Source organism: Onychomys torridus, chromosome 2 (genome assembly GCF_903995425.1).
Source record: "Onychomys torridus chromosome 2, mOncTor1.1, whole genome shotgun sequence".
Taxonomy (NCBI): Eukaryota; Metazoa; Chordata; class Mammalia; order Rodentia; family Cricetidae; genus Onychomys; species Onychomys torridus.
The window spans coordinates 84792293-84813803 of NC_050444.1; positions in this window are offsets into that span (position 1 = coordinate 84792293).

Sequence of the window (21511 nt, forward strand, 5' to 3'; positions counted from 1 at the left end):
GGAGGAAAAGTTGAAGCAGCAGGGAAAAAGAGAAGAGAATATTACAAAATATGCACGTGCTTACATGAACAATTCCATTGTTTGAACCACCAAGTATTATTCTGTCCGTCCTGCATTAGATAAGAGAAACTAAGGCACAAAAAGGGAAATACCTGGACAGAGGTCTCCCAGAGAGCCAGAGGCAGATGCTGGCTAGGCTGAATTCTGTTCAGAATGTTCTTTTGACTCTTCAAACATTTATGGCTATTTTTTTTTTTTTGAGAGTTTTAAAGCTTATTCAGGATTTCTTTTAACATTTTATTTTTTAGTTAAAAACTTGAAAATAGAGTTGTATACAATGCATTGTGATGATATTTCTCCCCACTCCCCTCTATCACTTCAGTGTCAATCTCACTAATTGCCTCTTCTTCCTACATGTCTCCTATCCACCCTCCCCTCTCTCCCTTCCTCCCTCCACTCCTCCTTCATCTCCTCATTCCCTCCCTGCCTCCTTCCTTGCCTCATTCCCTCCCTTCTTCCCTCCTTCCCTGCCTCCTTCCTTCCCTTTCTCTCTCCTCCCTTCCTTCCTTAGGTGTTTTGTGTGGCTAATATTTTCCTTTTAAAAATTGTAAATATTTATTTTTTATTCATGTGTACATCTGTTTCTGTGTGTATGTGCAATTTCCCCTAAAAGCATGAAGAGGATGATGTCAGATCTCTAAGCTAGAGTCACAGCTGATTGTGAGTTGGTTGTGTGTAGGAAACACACTTGAGTCCCCTGCAGGACCAGCAAGTACTTTTCACTACTGAGCTATCTCTCCAGCTCATTAAACAGATTATATTTATTTAGTCTGTGCTTGTGTGTGTGTGTGTGTGTGTGTGTGTGTGTGTGTGTGTGTGTGTGTGTGTGTAGGGCAAAAGACAACCTTCTGAGTCCATTCTGGAGTTCATTCTGTTTTTCCATAATATAGATTCTAGAAATTATACATTGGTCATTGGATGGCACATCCCTTTACCTGGTAAGCCATCTTGTCATCTCTTTTCCCTTCTTAATTATATCTTTTTCAGTGACTCAAGATTTAAATAAAAGCCAAAAGTGGTGTTGGGGTAGGAGAGAGAAAGTATAAGAAGGGACAGAGTGGGTGGGATGGGATTCTTTGGATCTAATTTTATCTCCTGTACCACCACACACATGCTTCAACCAAAAATAGTTCCTATTTTGTGTAGTGTCTTATATAGTCTTTCAAGTTCTAGGGATTGAACCTGGGACTCTTAACATGCTAGTTAGCTGCATTTGCACTGATCTGTGTCTCTAGCTCTTATTCAGTGTGATCTTTTTAAAATTTAACTTTATTTTAAAATTTTTTATATTATAACTTAATTACAAAATTTCTCTCTGCCCTTTCTTCCCACCAAACCCTTCCATGTGCCTCTCCCCACTCTCCTTCAAATCCATGGCTTCTTTTTCATTAATTGTGATTGCATGCATACATGTATATATGTATATGTTGCTAAATATAACCTATCTATTCCATATATTCCTGTCTGCATGTATATTTCCAGTGCTGACCATTTGGCAGTGGACAGCAGATTGTTTTGCTTTTTCCATGGGGAAGCCAGCTCTCTAGTCCCAACTTTCTCAGCTGCCTGCAATTCTTTGTAGAGGGTTCAGGCCTCATGGGCTTTTCTTGGTCCCGTTTGGCATATTCATTGCTGTCATCAGTGTTCAGATCAAATTTGGGCATTCTGGCTCTTATAGTCTTTGTACCTGTCTTCCACAATGTTTCCTTGGCCTTAGGTGCTTGGATGTTGTGCTGTGAACTCTTGATAAGCTTCCATTTGAGCAGTGCTCTGCTTCTCAAAGAGAACCTGAAAACAGTTGCTCAAGAGAAACTGAAAAAGCACTCTCCTAGTTTGGACTTGCTTTGGTTTTCTTGTATGAATGCTGTATACCTGCATATTCAGTGTGAGCATGGATAGGTGCTGCCTTGGTATTTGAAGATAGTCACTAGGAATGTAGGATATTTTGTTTATGTACCAAATAGAACTCAGATAACTACTAGGAACTTAAAGCATGGGCAAAGTATACAGCTGTAGCAGGTATCTTAAATGGTCTTATTAATAAAATCAAACCTTGGAGTCAGGTATTGGGGTGAATGCTGGAAGATCAGAGAAGCAAAACAAGCCACAGCTGCCTCACCTTGCCAGTTCCTCAACTGATCCTGTTTCCACAGACTGGAAGTTTCTCTGAGTCCTGATCCAAATGGATCTCAGGTGAACTACTGCTCAAAAGCCTAAAGGCTTAACCAGCCAAATGCTTCTAGTTTCTTGTCTTCATGCTTTATATAGCTTTCTGCCATCACTCCCTGGGATTAAAGGCTCACTTCTTGGGATTAAAGGTGTGTGTACCAAAGCCTGGCTGTTTCCAATGTGGCCTTGAACTCACAGAAATCCAGAGGGATTTCTGCCTCTGGAATGCTAGGATTAAAGGTGTGAGTGCCACCATTTTCTAGCCTCTGTATCTAGTGGCTGTTCCATTCTCTGACCCCAGATAAGTTTATTAGGGTACACAATATTTTGGGGAATACAATACCACCACATACAGCTTAGGCAAGGATGCATACAATCTATAGGTATTAAGCTTTTCCCATGAAAAACAACATTTCCAAGCAAAAGTGAGGTTTTAAGCACATAGGAGGCTGCTCTACTTCTCACCTGTGGAGAGCTTAATCAGAACCTGAGGTGTAATTATAAAGCATGTTATAAACATGTCCAAAAGGGAAGTCCATGGTCATGTGACTGAGACATATAGAACCCAAATTCTTTGCTCTCATTAGAGAAATCATGACCACTACTAGGATAGTTTCTGTATTTACATTTAATTGACTTAATACTGCAATAATATTGTTGGTGATGTGACAGTTTGCATTAGCTAGAGAAAGACAACTGAAAATCTATTTATCATCTGTCTGTCTGTCTGTCATGTATCCAACTACCCATCCATCCATCATCTAGTTCTTAGTGGGTAAATCAAAATCTAGATATTTACAGATCTGTGCTTAAACATCCATATGCACATCCATTATCTATTTATCTATCTCATCTGCCTATTATTTCTGTCTGTCTATCTATCTGTCCATCTAGCATCTATCACAAAGTTAATCAGGATTCATATCAAGAAAAATGAAGGTAAAGAGCTTGAAGTGCATACCCTTAGGATTGGGGGTGGTGGTGGTTTGAAATGAAGCTTATCCAATTTTTCTTTTGTTACAAACATGACTTGGGAGGTTTTACCATTACAGTGAACATAATATTCCCTTCACACCTCCACACTGCCCTTCTTTCAAGCAATACAATCTGACAGGTGTACACCTCCATCAAAGCACCCAGCACCAATTCTCTTGACTGATCATTACCTCCACCCACACACACAGGCAGCAAAAGATCACAGCTGAAGCTTTAGTGGCTCAGTCATCCTGGCTAAGTAGAGCAACAGGCCAGAGCCTAGAGGAAGTGAAGAACCTAACTCAGTGGAAACACTGAGCATGATAATGTCAAAGCTGGGAGGTTCATGCCCGAGCTTTTTATTCTGATGCCTGGAGATATTGACAATGTTAGGAAATACTTTCACTTGTCACAGGAGAAGAGCTACTGACATCTATTAGGCTGAAGTTGAAGATGCTGCAAAGATTCATTCAAGGTACAGGATAGCTTCTGACAATGAAGGACTCCCCATCAGAAAAGCATCTTGTGTTGAGAAACTCTGGTTCATGTTCTTGTGAATCAAACTCTTAGTGGATCTTGAAAATAATTTGGCTTTCTTATGCTAGTTAAATGAAGTCAATGAATATGGGAAAGTTTTCCAAATCCCTTCCCAAAGCCCCACAGTAGAGTAAGTCTTGTGTCACGAATCCACTGACATTCAGTTAAGCCCTACCAGTGATTCCCTGTCACTAGCTTCAGCATAGGTCAGGTGTATAGACAGTATCTGATAGAGTATGAAAAATGCCACTCCACAACAGCCAGAAGAAGCAGTCCTGACCACAGTTACATAGCAATCACCAGTTCTTTAAATCTGAAGGCATGGCTTGGTCTTGGGAGATGTACCATCACATATGAACTGCACAGATTCTGATGGTGCATAGTTCTGATTATGTACCAACATCTGAAGATTCAGTAACTAAGGCATGGTCCTGTTTTGCTACCACAAACATATGGGAATAAACACTCTTTGTGTCTCAAACACTGATGACTTAGAGCTTGAGACTGCTCTGTCTGCGTTCAAGTGAACTTATTTCATGTAACTTTCACCATGTACTTTGTACTGGAGTATAGGCAAATAACCTCTCTGTACATTTCAGTTGTTTCTTCTCCAAACTGGGTAAAGTAACAATGCCTACCACCTAGAACTGTGCTGATGATTAAGTGATAAAATTAATTAAAAAAAAAAAAAACCTTAGATAGTAGGAATAGCAAGTAGGAACAAGAACAGCAGTGTCTTCAGTAGTTATAATTATGGCAGACAGGAGCCCTGGATCTGTATCTTTCTTTATTTTACTCACAACCATGCCACCTTTGAGAAGTTACTATACTATTCTTGGTCTTGGCTACATGATTATTATAGATTATCATCTGATAGACTATACCCCAAATCCTATAACTTCCAAGATACTCTGGGCTTATCACATTCCTTTACTTCTGGGACTTGGCTACTGCAATGAATGTGCTAATGTTCCTAGATTCTCATGTTCCTAGATCTTAACCAAAGTGAGCATGGATCCGTCCTTGTGTGTTAGCTGAACAAAAGTAATAAAAATGCTATGATAGGCCAGCTTTACAGGATGCCCACTGCCTGTCCTTGGCTGCTTGGGATGTGTATCAGTGCCAGCCTGCAGTGATCATGAACAAAGACAGAAGATGGTAGTGGTTTTATTTTTAACAAAGTGACTCATCCTCCCTCTGGTTGTGAGCTGTGAAAAGCAGAGGAAGAGAGCAGGGGATGTAAAAAGTACAAGTTCAGGACACTTTTACACCACTGGGAACCAACTGCAGGAAACGCCATATAATATTCAGCTTAATCTGCCTGGGAAAAGATGGTTAGCACAAAGAGACTGGGTTCAAAAGGAAAGGAAGGTCACTATAGCCAGCTAATGCCAATTATAATTAGAACCCTGGCAAGGGGCAGGGGAAAGTATCAATCAATGTACTATGTGATTAGGGGCAAGAACATCCTGAATCTTGGTTTCTAAATATTGGCTTCTATCAGAAGTGTTTATACTAGGTTTAGCACAGTCATAGGGAGCCATGGAGCGCCCCCCCCCCGCCCCCCGGTACTTGTTGCCTTCTTGCCTACTTATACCAGAGTGCTGCTGCTTGCATATACTTCACTGATTAAAATCTCAAGATTTAGTGTAATTATTGGGTCCTTATAATGTGCCAGGAATTGCACTAAACACTCAACAATTGTGAAGTCATTGAGCTCTACAGCAAAGTTATGAAATGTTTACAGCGACTATTGCCATGTTACACTTCATGAAACAGAGGCTTAAAGCCAAGGTAAATCATTTGCTCCAAGTCAGAAGGCTAATAAGCAGCTTTGTCAGGGTTGGAAATCAGGCCTGTCTGTCTGCAGAGCCCATTTCTTTAACCACAATGCTCCACAGCTCTTCCTGCTGCGTTTTCATGTAAGCTTTCATTTGCCAAAAGTGTTCCATGGTTATTTTAAAAGAAATAAAATAAAAGTTTGAAAGTGACAGATTACATGTTCTGAGATTGCTCCTAGCATTAAATGTCTAGCTTTCCTGATTTTTCAGAAGGGAAAAAGTAGAGGCTGTGTAACTGGGGTTGATGGTGAAGGACAATGGGCAGGTTCTCAGATAATAATAGTAGCTAATATCTGAGCGCTTAATAAACCACACCATGCTCTAAATTCTTCAGTCACATTACCTCCTTTAATTCTAGCACCAACCTTCTTTGATGAGTGCTATTATAATTCTCATTTCTGGATAAGGAAACAGCACTATGAGGTCACCACTCATTCAAGGTCATGCAAATACAAGGTAAAAGACCAGTATGTATCTTTGTGGCTGTGCTATATCGAGATGCCTTAATCTGGGAGAAAATGACTTTCCTTAATATCAGCATTTGTATTTTAACACCAGGCCAATGCAAATTTATGTAAATACACAATCACATCAGCTGCTACCCTGGCATTGGTGCCAACTTCCCCTCAGGGATGTCAATGTAGCAAAATTTGGCCATCATCACTGATTTGAACTACCAAATTAGTAGACATTTCTTTAATTCTCTACATTTCTCAGACTTGGAAGCAATAAATACATTCACATAGTTTGTTCCTATACATGTTTAATTTTCTATCTTCTTTCTTAGGTTTCTACTGTGGGTAGTTGATAACTCATTTAGAAGGAGACCCTGATACCTTGCTGCTATCCACTTTTGCCTTTTCACAATCTTTGTATTGGGCCTTGCTGAAATCCTGCAGGGGGACAAGTAAAGGATAGCATTCCCCCTACAATGAGAGAATGAAAGGGTTTGCTCAGACTCCCACTGAAGCTTTTGTTGTTGTTGTTTTTATTTTTGTTTTGTTTTTTTTCCTGGTGCCTTTCTTTGACTTTTTGCCACTGATTTTTTCCTAATGGCATCATGTGCTTCTTCATTAGATGCAGGTCAAAACCATTTTGACTCACAGAAACAAAAGGAAATAAAATGGTATGGCTGTCTTTTTAAGTTTTCCCTTTTTTAAAAAATTTTATATGTATGGATGCTTTGCCTACATGTGTGCCAGTGTTTGCACTGCATCTCTGCCTGGTGCCTCTGGAGGTCAGAAGAAGGCATCAAACCCCTTGAGACAGAAGCGACACGCAGTTATAAGCCACCATGTGGGTACTAGGAATGAAACCTGTGTCTATTGGAAACAGCCAGTGCTCTTAACCACTGTGCCATCTATCCATCCCCATACCTGTCCTTTTGCAAAATGGACACTTGAGTTGTGGATGTAGCTTAATTGGTAGCATGAAGGCCTACCATGCACAGAGCATTGCTTTGATCTCCAGCACAGCACAAATCAGGTGTGATGCCTGTCATATCACTACAGAGAAGGTATAGGTATGAGGATCAAAGATTCCAAGGTCATGTTTGGCTACATAGGGAGTCCTAGGCTAGCCTGAGCTACTTGGAGAGAGAGAGAGTTATAGGACAAACAGACATATCCATAATAAGACCAGCACTGGAATAAAGAAGAGAAAAATTTAGATCGACTGATTGACCATTATTTCAGGAAAGAATGTACCATGCTTTGGACAGTCTTATTATATAATTTGTCACTTGTGTGTAGCCAAGTTAATAATCACATTAGGATAACTAGTATACACTTAGAAAATCTTGAGAAAACCTTGGGGTATGATCACCCTGTCTAAAAAGTGAACCCTCGATTTTTATGCACAATAGACATATACAGTAGGTGACTTTCTCTTTCATCTGATTCTTAGAAAGGTAAAGCATACACAGGGTCATGTAACAAATACACGACAAATCTGTCTGTCTGATTCTAAAAGCTTGAATTGCGGTAGATGTCACATATGGGGACTTGACATTCTAGCCACATAAGAACTGACCCTAGAAGTTGCTGAATTGTGAAGCCTTTCTGCTCCCATCATGCTGCCAGCCATTGTCCTTGGCCATGGTAACTCTGGTGGCATGTGATGACTGTAATGTCCCAGCAGAGGGCAGTGTTGCCATGTCAGCCAACGCAGAGGCTATGGGAAACAGGAAGGAGGCCTGGATTGAGCAGGCCTAGTGGCCTGGCTCGACATCCCTGAAACAGTCAGCTTCACAAACCTGCCTCCAAGCCAGCTGTTTCCTGGCTTCCATCCTCTGAATCCTCACCATGGATAAATTTGCTGTCCCCATCACCTGTCTACTGGCTCCCATGATACCACACCTGAACAAATTCGAGAAGTCTGTGCCACCTGGGGTACAAAGAGGCCCAGGGAGGGTTTCCAGACTGAAAACAAGAACTGTTGCCATTTTCTTATTTGCTCAGAATTATTCTGGAGCTGGGAGTGCTGTTGACATACTTGTTACCACTTAATCTTTAATAAGGAATCATTTTCATGAGGGAGCTGAGTTCTGGATCCATGCCAGTTTAGATAATTATATTCCCCCAGAAGCCTAAAGCTGCTAAGGCAGAATTCCTTTTCCACTAAAAGTGAGAAGCCTAGAATATGGAGGTTAGGTGTAAGAGAGAGAGAAAGGGTGGATAGCAAAATGGTCTGTGGGAAAGAGAGACCACAGTCTGATGAGGTCAAACTAACTTCAAAGTGTTACTGGGTAGCAGATTTTTATTGTTGTTTCCTTTGGGCTCATGCAGAGTGAGATTCATTTGTAGTTTTTGCTTGCAAGTAGGAATTCAATTTTTGCTCTTTTTAAAAAGGCCGCTGATTTACAGGGGGTGTGAAACAAAGCAGAAAATGATAAGAAGAGGGGAAAATAACAATTCAGATGAAAGAAAAACGCATATAGAGGAAAATCCTTTTACCAGTGTCTCTCATCTAAAGTGCCGAGGACAGCATTTCTATATGAAGTTCAGCATTTTGTCAGAGGGGATGAAAATGCCCTGTGATCCTCAGCTAAGAATTGCTGGGGATTTTATGTCCTCCTGCTGGCACAGCGCGTAATCAACCAGAAAACTTCAAAATGACAAACAAAAGACAGCTTTGTTCTCTGAGGTTCATTAGCTCAGGCCATGTCTGAGAGGTGCTGGAAACAGGCAAGCTTCAGAAGTCACTTTAGGGTACGATTCTCTCCTTACTGCCCCATCCTGCCCTGTTCTCTCTCAGGCTGCTATCTTCTGATCCCCAAAGATACCTGGCATTCATGTGATATACATTCATACATACAGGCAAAACACTCACATACATAAAATAAAATACCTAAAAATGATGATGAGCTGGGAAGTGAGTGAGGCTGAAGCTGAGGGTACAGCTCAAGGGTACACGAGAAGAAGAAGATCATGGACTGGCTCTTGTCATTCACCCCTGCTTTCAAGGACATCATAGAATTTCAAGTTAAGCTTCATCTCTTCTTCCCAGCTCAGTACCTCTTCCCCTCATCCTCATTATATCCAAGTGGCATCCCATTTATAGATGTATAAGATTAGAGACCTCAAAGAAGAAGAAGGTTCTTCTCTCTTTCTGGCCTTCTTTCAATTCTCTCCCCTCTCCACTCAACCTCTTACCCCTCCCCTTCTTTTTTTCTCTGTCTCTCCTCTCTTTACAGTAGTTCCTTCCAATTCTCATACCTATGACTACCTAAATAAAATCCCTCCAGCTCATCATCATTTTTAGTTATTTTATTTTATGTATGCGAGTGTTTTGCCTGTATGTATGAATGTATATTACATAAATGCCAGGTATCTTTGGGGATCAGAAGATGGCATTGAATCCCCTGGGACCAACGGGCAAATTGTGGTGAACTATTCTGTAGGTGCTGGAAGCTGAATCTAGGTCTTGTTCTTGACAGAACAGTTTCTCTTCAAATTCTTTCCAAAGCTTGTTTGTACCTACAAGAGTAGCTTTCCAGCTTAATTTAGTGTCCAACATCCTTCATGAAAGGGTTTCCATCTGCCTTCCAAACTTCTGTTAGCCTCAATTACACTCTAGTCCCTGTTTTCCGATCACGCAATAACTCAGTAATTACTCAAGATACTCTCCTCTATGTCTCTATGTTTTCTTATCTCTTTGAACATATTCATGATCTCAGTTAGTGTTTCTATTGGTGTGATGAAATGCCACGACTTACAGCAACCAGAGAAAAGCAAGCTTATTTCTTCTCCTATCTCCAGAGAACAGTCTCTCACTAAGGGAAGTCAGGACAGGAACTTAAGCAGGGCAGGAACCTGGAGGCAAGAGCTGATACAGAGGCCATGAAGAGTGCTGTTTACTGGCTTGTCCCCATGGTTTGTGCAGTTTGCTCTCTTGTAGTGCCCAATATCACCAGCCCAAGGGTGGCACTTTCCACACATCAATCATCAATCAACAAAATGCAGCACAGGCTTGCCCATAGGCCATTCTGGTGGCAGCATTTTCTCAATTAAGTTTTTCTTTTCCCAAATGGCTATAACTTCTGTCAAGTTGACATAAAATTTGTCAGCACACTCCTGGCTACCATCTTCTATATACTTACTATGTATCAGTTTGAGAACTATGTTCTCTAGAGTGATGTGCTTCACCCATCTGCTTCAAATGGATATAAAACTTCTTTGCTTGTGAACTTCTCTCAAACTTTACATGCAACACATGTTTTGTATTGGTATAATATTTAGCATTTTGAAAGTCATGTTTTATCTTACCTTCCTTCCTATGTGTGCAGTCTGCTAGTACAGAGAATGATCTTCATTCTACACACAGATTAATCCAATGCTTTTTGTACAGCAAGTTTTAAAAGGCAATTTTCTGCACAGATTAATGAGTACTTTTAAGAATCTATGATTGAAAGAGTGAATCAAAGTTTCATGGATGCATGAATAAATAACTTTGTGCATGGATGAATAAATGAATTCCTATACTTATGCATTCAAATAGATCTTGGGAGGCCACTATGCAAATTACCCCAGGAATAGATGAATGCTTGTATGCATAAATGAATAAAAACACATATATGAATCTGTGAATGAATGACCAAAATACTTGGATTTCTGATTCTTGAAAATGTTTCTCAGTGAGAAGCTGACTAAAGTATTGCTGTATATTGCTAGGGAACTAGATTACCACTAAATTTCTAGTATTTAATGATTTTACTTGTTAAGAACCTTGGCTGCTCTTCCAGAGGACCTGGATTTAATTCCCAGAATGTACATGGCAGCTCATAACTGTTTGTAACTCCAGTTCCAGGGGACTCAATACCATTTTATGGCCTCTGTGGGCACTGTATGTATGTGGTAAAGACATATACACAAATAAAATACTTTCAAACATAAAATAAAAATAATAAAAAGATAACCTTGAATATTAATGGTTATATCCAACAAATACATCATTCTTCTGTATTGGCCCTTCAAGTGAGGCTGGTCTGTTTTTGCACTAAAACATTGAAACTGGGCACAAAGTATGTAAATAAAATGGTATGTGACTTCTCAAGTCATCTTCTTCCATATCCCTACTGTGCTTCCATTTCATACACATGCTTTTTTCCTTGATTTTGGTATTCAACACTACACACTGAGGATGGTGTTTGACATCCCAAATCAAGGCTTTCAGTTATGTTTGTACCATTGAAGCTGCCATTACCCTGGGTAGAAAGTGAATGATACACTCTTAAGTGTTTGTAGAACATTGGCATTTCTCTATCTGTATCACTAAATAGCCAAAATCTGTAAGTTTTACCTTAATCCACAATGAAATCATCTGTGATCTAAGCCCTTATTAAAGGATTTGAATCAAATGAGAGCCAGAACTTCTCAGAGGCTCACTCACAGTATCTGTTTTTTGGTAAGGTCTAATAGACATGCTAACTAGCCATTTATCTCCAGTCTCTGCTAGCAAGGAAATACTCTTTGGTCCATGACACATTTTTTTTTTTTTGAGTTACAAGTAAATACCTTGCTCCTTGCCTTTAAAGAAAGTTGATAGTAAAACCTTCCAGTAGAAAAACAATAACAACAACATATCTGCATTAATTTTTTTCTGAAAAGGTGAAAGCAAGTTTGAATCTCTTGTTTAACTCAATGGTCCTCAATTTCTTTACTCATGTGATAAAGTCCTCAAGTTAACTAATAGGCCATACCAAGAATCTAAAGAGCATATGATCCATCTCATGTGTGAATGTCTGAGTCAAAATGGAAAAATACCATAGAGTCAATAATTGATGTGAAGCATGTCTGATGCATGGATTATGAATGTGAGATTGAAGATTTTAAATAAGGCCTGGATAACAAGGCATTATTTGTTATAAAGAGGTGACAAATATTCATTTGTATTTTTCTCATAAGTATTACCCCTATAAAAGTTAAGATTCCAAAAAACATTCTAGTATAGAGGGAGATGACTACTTCTATTATAAATAACAAAATAATACATAATAAGACCATAGTAACATCCCTCCTTTTATGTGTTATTTATGGTGGTTTCCAATGGCAATTGGAGAGTTGAACAATTGCTGATGTGAACTTGTGGCCCACCAAGCCTCAGCTATCTTTTTTGTTATTAGGCTTTTTTTGTTGTTGTTGTTCTGGTTTTGGAGACCAGATCTCTTATACTCCAGAGTGACCTTTAACTTGCTCTGTAGTGGAGGATTGCCTTAAGCTTCTGATCCTGCCTCTGTTTCTTGGACACTAAAATGACGGACATGCCTCACCCAGGAAGCATAGTTTTATGCAAGTTGAGGATTGACTGCAGAGCTTTGTGCATGCTAGCAAGCACTCTACTAGGGTGGTATATCCCCAGCCAAAGTTCTCAAATAGTTATTATATGTTCTTTTAAATGTAAGTTTATTAACTCCATTTGGAAAAGAAAAGAATATTGAGCCACAGTAAAAGGGCTTGAGTTTTAATTTAAAGTTTGTTCATTTAAAAAAAAATACATATGTCATTTGAAACCCATAACTCATTACTCATTTGTAACATTAAATTAGTCATTCGTGGTTATTGTAGGTTTCCAAAAGCTTGAGTGAGAAGTGTAGTAGTAGCTGGCCTGGTGGTACAAAGAATAACCATTAGGCACCATGCTAGTTCTAAGAGAAACTTAGAGACAAGGGTGGGTGGTGACATTTATTCTGATCTAGACACATGAGTTCTTTCTAACAAAAGTCCCTGTGCATACCTTTCTGGCCAAGAGAGCTGTCTTCACAAGATTTTTCTCTAAAAGCCATGACATGAGGAAGACCACTTACCTGCCAAAAATAAAAAAAAAAGTAAGTTGTGCTTTCTCTGTCAGCTTTCTTACTGCATAAGATCCCAGGCAGGAAAGGCAGTGTGTTTCTTCTAGGGCCTCATATGTCAGGTATGATTTTAATTTCAGATAATGTCCAAGCTTGATAAGAATCCAGTAGGAGAAGATATCGAGGTTGCTCATGGTCAACATTCTCTTTCCTTCCTAACCCAATCTTATCTTGTAAGATGTGGAGAAATTACATCTTTTATCTCTCATTACTCCATGCTTTATGTTTCTTAATGGCAACCATACCTTTGAGAGCTGTATTTGGTCCAGTAACTGAGTTAAACTGCTGCTTATGCTCTCCCTTATCCTTAAGATTAAGAGTGGCTGATCTCCAAAATATATAAAGAAGTCAAGAAACTAGAAATAAAAAAAGAACCATCCAATTAAAAAAATGGGCTACAGAGCTAAACAGAGAATTCTCAAAGGAAGAATCTCAAATTATGGAAAGACATTTAAGGAATTGCTCAACATCCTTAGTCACCAGGGAAATGGAAATCAAAATGACTCTGAGATACCATCTTACACAGGTCAGAATAATGATTAAAGCTTATGTAGGAGAGGATGTAGAGCAAGGGGAATACTCCTCCAGTGTTGGTTGGAGTGCAAACTTATGCAGTCACTCTGGAAATCAGTATGGTGGTTTCTCAGAAAATTGGAAATCAATCTTCCTCAAGACCCAGCTATATCACTCTTAGGCATATACCCAAGGAATGCTCAGTCTTACCACAAGGACACATGCTCAACTATGTTCACAGAAGCATTATTCATAATAGCCAGAACCTGCAAACAACCCAGATGCTCCTCAACTGAAGAATGGATTTAAAAAAATTGGTACATATACACAGTGGAGTACTACTCAGCAGAGAAAAACAAAGACATCATGAAATTTGCTGGCAAATGGATGGAACTAGAAAATATCATCCTGAGTGAGGTAACCCAGACTCAGAAGAACAAACATGGTATGGACTCACTCTTAAGTGGATACTAAATGTAAAGCAAAGGATAACCCGACTAAAACCCACAACTCCAGAGAAGCTAGCTAACAAAGAAGACCCAAAGAGGGATGCATGGATTGCCCTGGGAAGGGGAAATAGATGAGCTGTCCATGAATAAACTTGGGATGAGAAGAGGGCAATGAGGTTATGGAAAAGGGATGAGAACATAAGCGGATGGGATGGTCGAGCTGAAATGAGCTGGAACAGGCTTGGAGTAGGAAAGCAATGAAAGAGATGCTATGATAGAGGGAGACATCATGGGGATAGAAAGAAATTGGGTGTTAGGGATGTTGCCAGGAATCCCCAAGGATGACTCCAGCTTGGACTACTAGCAATAGTGGAGAGGGTGCCTGAACTGAAATGTCTTGCCCCAGAGATCAGACTGATGAATACCCTAACTGTCATCACAGAACTTTTCTCCAGTGACTGACAGAAGCAGATGCAGAGGTCCACAGCCAAACACCAGGCAGAGCTCCAGGAGTCCAGTCAAAGAGAGACAAGAGGGATTTTATGAGAAAGCACACCAAGTTCACGATGGGGAAACCTGTAGAGATGACCAAACAAAACTAGTGGGAACTCATGAAAGTTGGATCAATGGCTGTGGAGCCTACATGGGACTCGGCTAGGTCTTCTGCATGGTGAGATAGTTGTGTAGCCTGAATGCATGGTGGGTCCCCTGGTAGTAGGATTAGACTCCACCCCTGGTGCATGAGCAGGCTTTTTAGAGCCCACTATCTATGATGGGGCACCTCATGCAGCCTTGAGGCAGAGGGAGAGGCTTGGACTTGCCTCTACTGGTTTGCTCTCTTGTGAGGAGAAGTGGAGGGGGGAGGGCAGGAAAGTTGAGGGGGAGACTGGAGGAGCAGGAGGAGGGAAGAGGGGGAACTTACGCCTGCAAATTTCATGATGACATTGTTTGATTTGTGTGTAAAATGAATGAAAATATTTTCTAAATTAAAAAAAAAATGAGTTTGCTGGTATATCCCAGTGTTTAGTTGTCAAGCTCCCTTAGATTGTTCAAATGGTTTGGTCCACCTACCAGTAAACCAAGGACAAGACTGCAGTGTCTCACACAATGCAGACACTCAAGAGCTTCACTTAAATGGAATCAAATGAAATTGTGTTTTAGTCTTGATGATGATGATCGTGATAATGATGAAAAAGGTGATGGGGATGACAGTGAAAATGATGGAAATGGTTGCAGAAAGACAGTAGTCACTACTAAGATGGTTAAATGTAGCCTGCCACTACCTGATCCCACATGCTGCTTGATTTCAGCCTAAGGGATTGTGAACATAAGAAAAAAATATTAATAGAGGAAACAAAACTTGTCTTGACTGATAGTCAAACTGGCACTTGAGCAATGTACTATTGAAAAAAAGCTAATTTAGTGAGGGAGGCTTAGATATCTAAGACAATATGATAATGTTCACCTATAAATTAGAGGCATCTTACTGTGAGATACTCAGCTATAGATAGAAGTGAAATTAAGTATATTTATAGGTACAGACTTGGTTTGTCTCTAAGAAGGCAAAATGTACCCAGATGGGAACACTGTCAACCTTGTAATCCAGTGGACATGATCAGTTAAATGTCCTGTTTATAATAGCCCATCTGATTGACTTCCAAGGAACTGGCAGAAATAGAAGCCTAAGAAGCATGTTAGACTTTTCTGTCTTTATTTTATTATGTTGTTACACTTTGTAAGCATGTATTATCTCTTATTCTGTTTAATCTTCACATAATCCTAATAGCTGTACCATTCTCCCATACAGAAAGTAGGCTGGTCATAATTAGATCACTTGGCCCTATGAAGCTAGACCTTTTCTATTGTATGTTTGCTATTCACAATGTGTTTGATGAACCTACTGAGCAACATTACCTGGAATTATGCAAGCATTTTTTTAAAAAAAAACAAAACAAAACATGTGTTTTAGGCCACCTAATACCAGAATGAGAATCCACATTTTAACATTTATTTATTTATTTTTTTATGTCGGCATTGAAATTAGAAAAATAGCATGCATACTACAATGCTCTGGACCTTCCCCCACCATTCTCTTATCCTAAAAAACAAGATCACTCTTTGTGGTCACAGCAAGAAGAGAAGGCTAGTTTGGATTTGGGAGCTTCCAAGGATATACCAATTGAGTGTCCACATATATCTTTCCTACTGGGTTGGACAGCTTTAGCCCAAGGATGTGAGGCCACAAGATACTTGGCATTTATTGGCTAGTTGTGCTTATTGGAGCTGCAGTACCCAGGACTTACCCTCACCTCTTGTACTGAAGTTCATTGAGAGGCTTTGAATCTGAGCAGATGTGAGCCAATGTGTCAGTGAGTTGCCTCTCCATACACCATTTTCAAGTTTCTTGCTCTTTTGCTCTAGTCTGTGAATCACTCCATTGAGTTTTCCCCTTCACTTATTCTGAATTTTAGCTCCAGACATTTTTTCTTCCTTTTAAGTTTTTTAGATCTTCATTGATATTCATACAGTTTTCTTACCTTTATCCTCATCTTTGTTCATTTAATTGTTGTTTCATGTTGCCAGGCAAGAGATATTTACTGCAGCAATTGAGAAAGTTTATGCTTGGTATTGTGGAACCTGGTCAAGGTCTCATGACTAGAGAGGTCATATGCATGAGGGATGCAATTAACTACTTTCATTCTGCTCAATGGAAATGTTGTCAAACTTCCTCCTATTTATGTTTATACCCATAGACTAGTGCTGTTTTCAGCTTTTTTTTTTGCAGTAAATGATTATTAATACAAAGACTTATACGCAGGGAAGGTTTTGAGAACAAGTGGTGGTTGAGTGATTAGCCATATTGCTCACTCTAAGGCTTAGGGAACATTCTGGAAGAGAGGGCAGGGAGAATGTCAGAGGCAGAGAAGGATGGCCCTCATAAACTCACAACTTCTGCAATAGCTTTCATAGGCCTGTACAAGACTGAGATTGCCACCTTTCAGCCACAATTTAATGAGGGGCTTAAGGTACTCTGCTCAGGGGAGCCAGTGACAGTTGAAAGTCCCCAAAGGAGTAGAAGTCACTGTCTTCTGTGATGTGGCCTCAGTGAGTTACTCTGTTCTAGTGGATGGCTTCACAGCCATGTCCATGGGAGTAACCTAGATTAAACTCATTAAAATGGGACTCAAAGCACAATGGTAAACAAAGCAAATGACACAAAAGTGGATGGTGACTTTGTGTCAGGGACCATAAGAGAAGATGGAGGCACAAGTGTGATCAGATTACATTATATACATGTATAAAATTGTCAAACACTAAAGTAGAAAAACAGCCAGGCCACAGTAGTATATGCCTTTAATCCCAGTACTCAGGAGGAAGAGCCAGGCAGATCTATGTGAGTTTGAGGCCAGCCTGGTCTACAAATTGAGATACAGGACAGGCACCAAAACTACACAGAGAAACACTGTCTCAAAAAAAAAAAAAATAGAAAAACATAGACATACCCTAAGCATATAACAAATTTTCTGTTTTTTTTTTTTTCCTCTCTCAAAAGACAGTATTTGTTAAGAAGTTGTTTTAAAGCCTTTGTTCAGTGGAGGTGGTAGAAGGTCCTTTCCAGGGAGACAATTTGCTGACAGCTGTGCTTTTCTTGTTTCCTTTGGAGTGGGTGATGTCTCCCTCTTTCTTCGTATGCTTTTTGTTCTACTTGTTGGAAACAGGACCTTTTGAATAGAGTTATATGGTATGTCTGAAAGTCATATTCTTTCACTCCCCAGAGTTGGCTGTTTCAGAGTTTTCTTCTTTTGGGGATGTTGTAACCCCAGCCTGTGGTGTAACCTTAAAGCCATCTCAGGCCTCTTCTATGCTCTCTCCTTTTCCTGGGCATGTGTGACCCTTTAGAAATTAATTTATGTATGAAGTTGCTTTTTAATGTTCCAGTCTTGGATTGTCTGCATCTCAAAAGAAGAAAGAGGAAAAATAAAGAGATGAAGGCCATTACAAATAAGAAAACCCAGTAAGGCAGGGCTCATCCCTGGGAAAGGCTAATTCTCCTTCTCCTAGCAGTCATTAGTTGCCTGTAGTCCTTTGTCTAGGGGTGGAACCCTGAAAAATTTTATTTCTTCAATGTTGAAATGTCTGTGGATATTGTCATTGTTCCAGGTTTGGAACAGTGCAGCCCTTGCTAAAGAGACTGCTTGACGATAAACTTCCAGTATTCTGGATCTTACACCATTCCATCTTCCTTGATGTTCCCTGAGCTAATGCAGAGCTGTCAGCCTTGAAACCATTTATACACAAAAAACAAAACCAGACTGACTAGGTTGCATTTATATGTATCCATGCACCACCACCCATTACACAGGGAACAATAATAATCAAATTAAGAGAGGAAACCAGTTTTGAGAGTGGGGAGCATGGGGTAGTCTCAAGGGAAGTTATCTGGGAGGAGCTGGAGGATGAAAGGGAGGGAGAAAGAGATCTCATTTTATTTTAATGAAAAACATTAAAAAGTACACTGATTCTTCACATTGTCTAGTAGTCACTTCAGCTGGAGAAGGGGCTCAGAACAATGTGAGGATAGGTAACAACATGGAATACTGACCTCCCCAACTGCACTGCTGTGTCCAGAAGAGGAAATTAGTGATCGGTACATAAATTGCTGATATTTGGAAGAAAGAATGCTTTTTGTTTCCTGGCTCCTGCAAGGAGTAAGTGCATAGCTGGCAGACACAGGCAGTGGCTACTATGAAAAGAGCTAAAATTGACCAAAATTAACCAAAATTTTCCATCCAGCCTTCCTTCTCCTAGAAGTTACAAGCTTTCAATCAACTCAAAATTCTCAAACATCTATCTTTAGTGAATAGTGAACAGATTCTTCCTATGCAGTTGTCAAGATATAGAGACAGACTCCTGGTGCTTCCTACCCCATAATTTTTTTGGAATCCCAAAATTGTCTTTTGGTAATATAAAAATTAAATTAAAGAAGTGTTATTAATCATAGCATCTTCCAATAGTACAAACTATAATTCCAAAATTCCAGATGAACTTTTCCTCATTCCATTATCTACATTATTTATCATGGCCTACATGTCTGAAAGTGACTAATGGTTTTCCCAACTCTAACACTATCTATAAGAGCTGAGGAGGTCATGTGCTGTGGGATGTTCTGTATGTCAAATGTGTTGATCTGATTGGTTAAAATAAATAAAGTGCCTATTGGCCAGTAGCCAGGTAGGAAGGATAGAGTAGGCAGAACAAGGAGGAGGAGAATTTTTGAAAGTGAAGGCTGGGGCAGAGAGAGACTGCCAGCCACTGCCAAGACAAGAAAGAGATAAGGTACTGTTAACCCACAAGCCACGTGGCAAAGTATAGATTAATAGAAATGGGCTAAATATAAGAGTAAGAGCTAGACAATGGTAGGCCTGAGCTAATGGCCAAGCAGTTTAAATAATATGAATGTCTGTGTGTTTATTTTATAAGTGGGTTGTTGGACTAACAGGGCTTGGTGGGGGCTGGAGATAAGCTCTCCAACTACAAATGGTGCCCAATGTGTTGGTAAGAGTTTCCACCTAAAACCTGAGAAAAAAGATTTTAAAAAGGAGCTAAAAACAGCTTCCTAGTTGTCTGTCTCAAGTTAGCAGCAGCCTGCCTGTTTGAGCTACTATGGTGGGTTCCTGGCCCATGTGTCTGACCTGCAGTGTGGTGGGAATGAGGAGTCTACAAGTAGCACTTTACTCTGCTGCGTGGTAGATTTAGCCTTTGCTAGTTAAAAAAAAAAAAAGTTTCTGGGCTATGCACTGCTTTGATAGAACTGCTTCTGATAGTTGATGGTACACATGGCTCCAGACACAGAGCTGGTGGTAAACTGTACCACCACCATATTGGGAAAAAGAGGAGGGCAGAGCCAGCAGCCAAAGCAGCATTTCAATCTTACAAACATGGATATTACACAGAGAATCTGGTTTGTGTTGTCTTTGGGATTTTTAACTACAGAAAAATATTTGATCATAAAAGCTATTGAGTTAAACAAATATGTAAATTTTAAAGGTACCTTGACTTCAAAATTTGGATATAAGGATATGTTGCTTTGGAAAAGAATCTCTGCTTTTATTTCCACAGAAAGCCAGAGGCTGTGGATTTGTTCCAGATTAATATACATCAGTTTTGATCAGCAAAGACCACCTGAAAGGTCTTTGATGACACCATGGCCCAGATGATCCAACATCCAGAATGGTTTCAAGGCAGCTGGCTCAGAGGTTTACCCTCACGGACTACTCCATAATCCTAAAATTTTCTTTATGTCCCCATAAGATACAGCGCCCTCCTCCAGCAGGTAGTAGTAAGAAAAACTCTGCCCAAATTCCCAAAATTATCAAGCTCGCTTTAGAGATGGAATTGGCTCACTCCTTCTCTAAACCCAGACATATTGCTTAAAAAAAAAAAAAAAAAGTTTAAGAGATTTTTATGTCCCAAATCCGAAGAGCCCTCTGGTGTGGGACAGAAAAAAACCAGTATTTTTTATTTAAAACAGATTGATTATAAATGTGATCTCTTTCTAAAGAAGAAAAGGGGATATGACATAGTTATAATAGAAAGAAAGAGTAGATTAAGGAACTTACTTCTAAAGAGCAACAACTTGTTTAAAATTTTTACATTGGTATAGATTTTAGTCTATTGATACAAACTTAAAGTTCATTTTGTTATACTGTGTGTATATTTCTACTCTTGTTTAAGGTATTATGTTTGTATAGCTCATTTAAAATTATAATTGATAATTAAAAATAGATTAATAATTAATCATCTATGATAATCATACTCATAGCCATGTTAGTTAAGTCTTCTAGGTATACATAGAGACATTTCAGATAGATAGGTAATCTTCAAATACTTCAAAGACCTTTAGAATATGGCATTTAAAATTTTTAAAATTTAGACTTTCTGGACAGTGAGACACGTCTGCTCCTGGCAACACCAATTTACTTCAGAGAGGAGGATGGGCATTGAAGACACTTCATATCTTATCTTCACCTTGGCAAAAATAGCCATTTGGGCAAGAAACTGTTCTTGCCTGGACTGCTCGATTGACTGGACATGCAGGACCCATAGAAAGGTGACCACTAAACATTGCTTGACAAAATAAATGGTCCTTCAGATACCTACTTCGCAGAGGAAACTGCCAGACATTCTACAGGACACTGAGAGAAATGACCAAGAGACTCTAGCCCTGTGGGCTGAAGACAAATGCCCCAACTTTACAAATAAAAACTAGGTGACTGTCCAGGCTGCCAGCTGTCTCTGTCTACCCAGCAAGACTCCCGAAAGTTGCTTGCATCCTTCTCCTGGTTCTCAGTTAATATTATATCCTTCTGAGGTCTTTGATATGGTTGAAGACTAGATAGTTATAATTTCCTCAATTATTATAAAAGATAAGTTAGATATAAAACTTTAGATTCACAAATATAAGATAGATAGGATATTGTCTTTAATATTGTAACTGTAATTCTTGCTTGATTATTGTTTTGTTATCTGAAATTTTACTATATAAAAGTTAAATCCTTGCTTTTTGAAAAAAGGAAAAGGGGAAGTGGTGTGGGATGTTTTGTATGCCAAATATG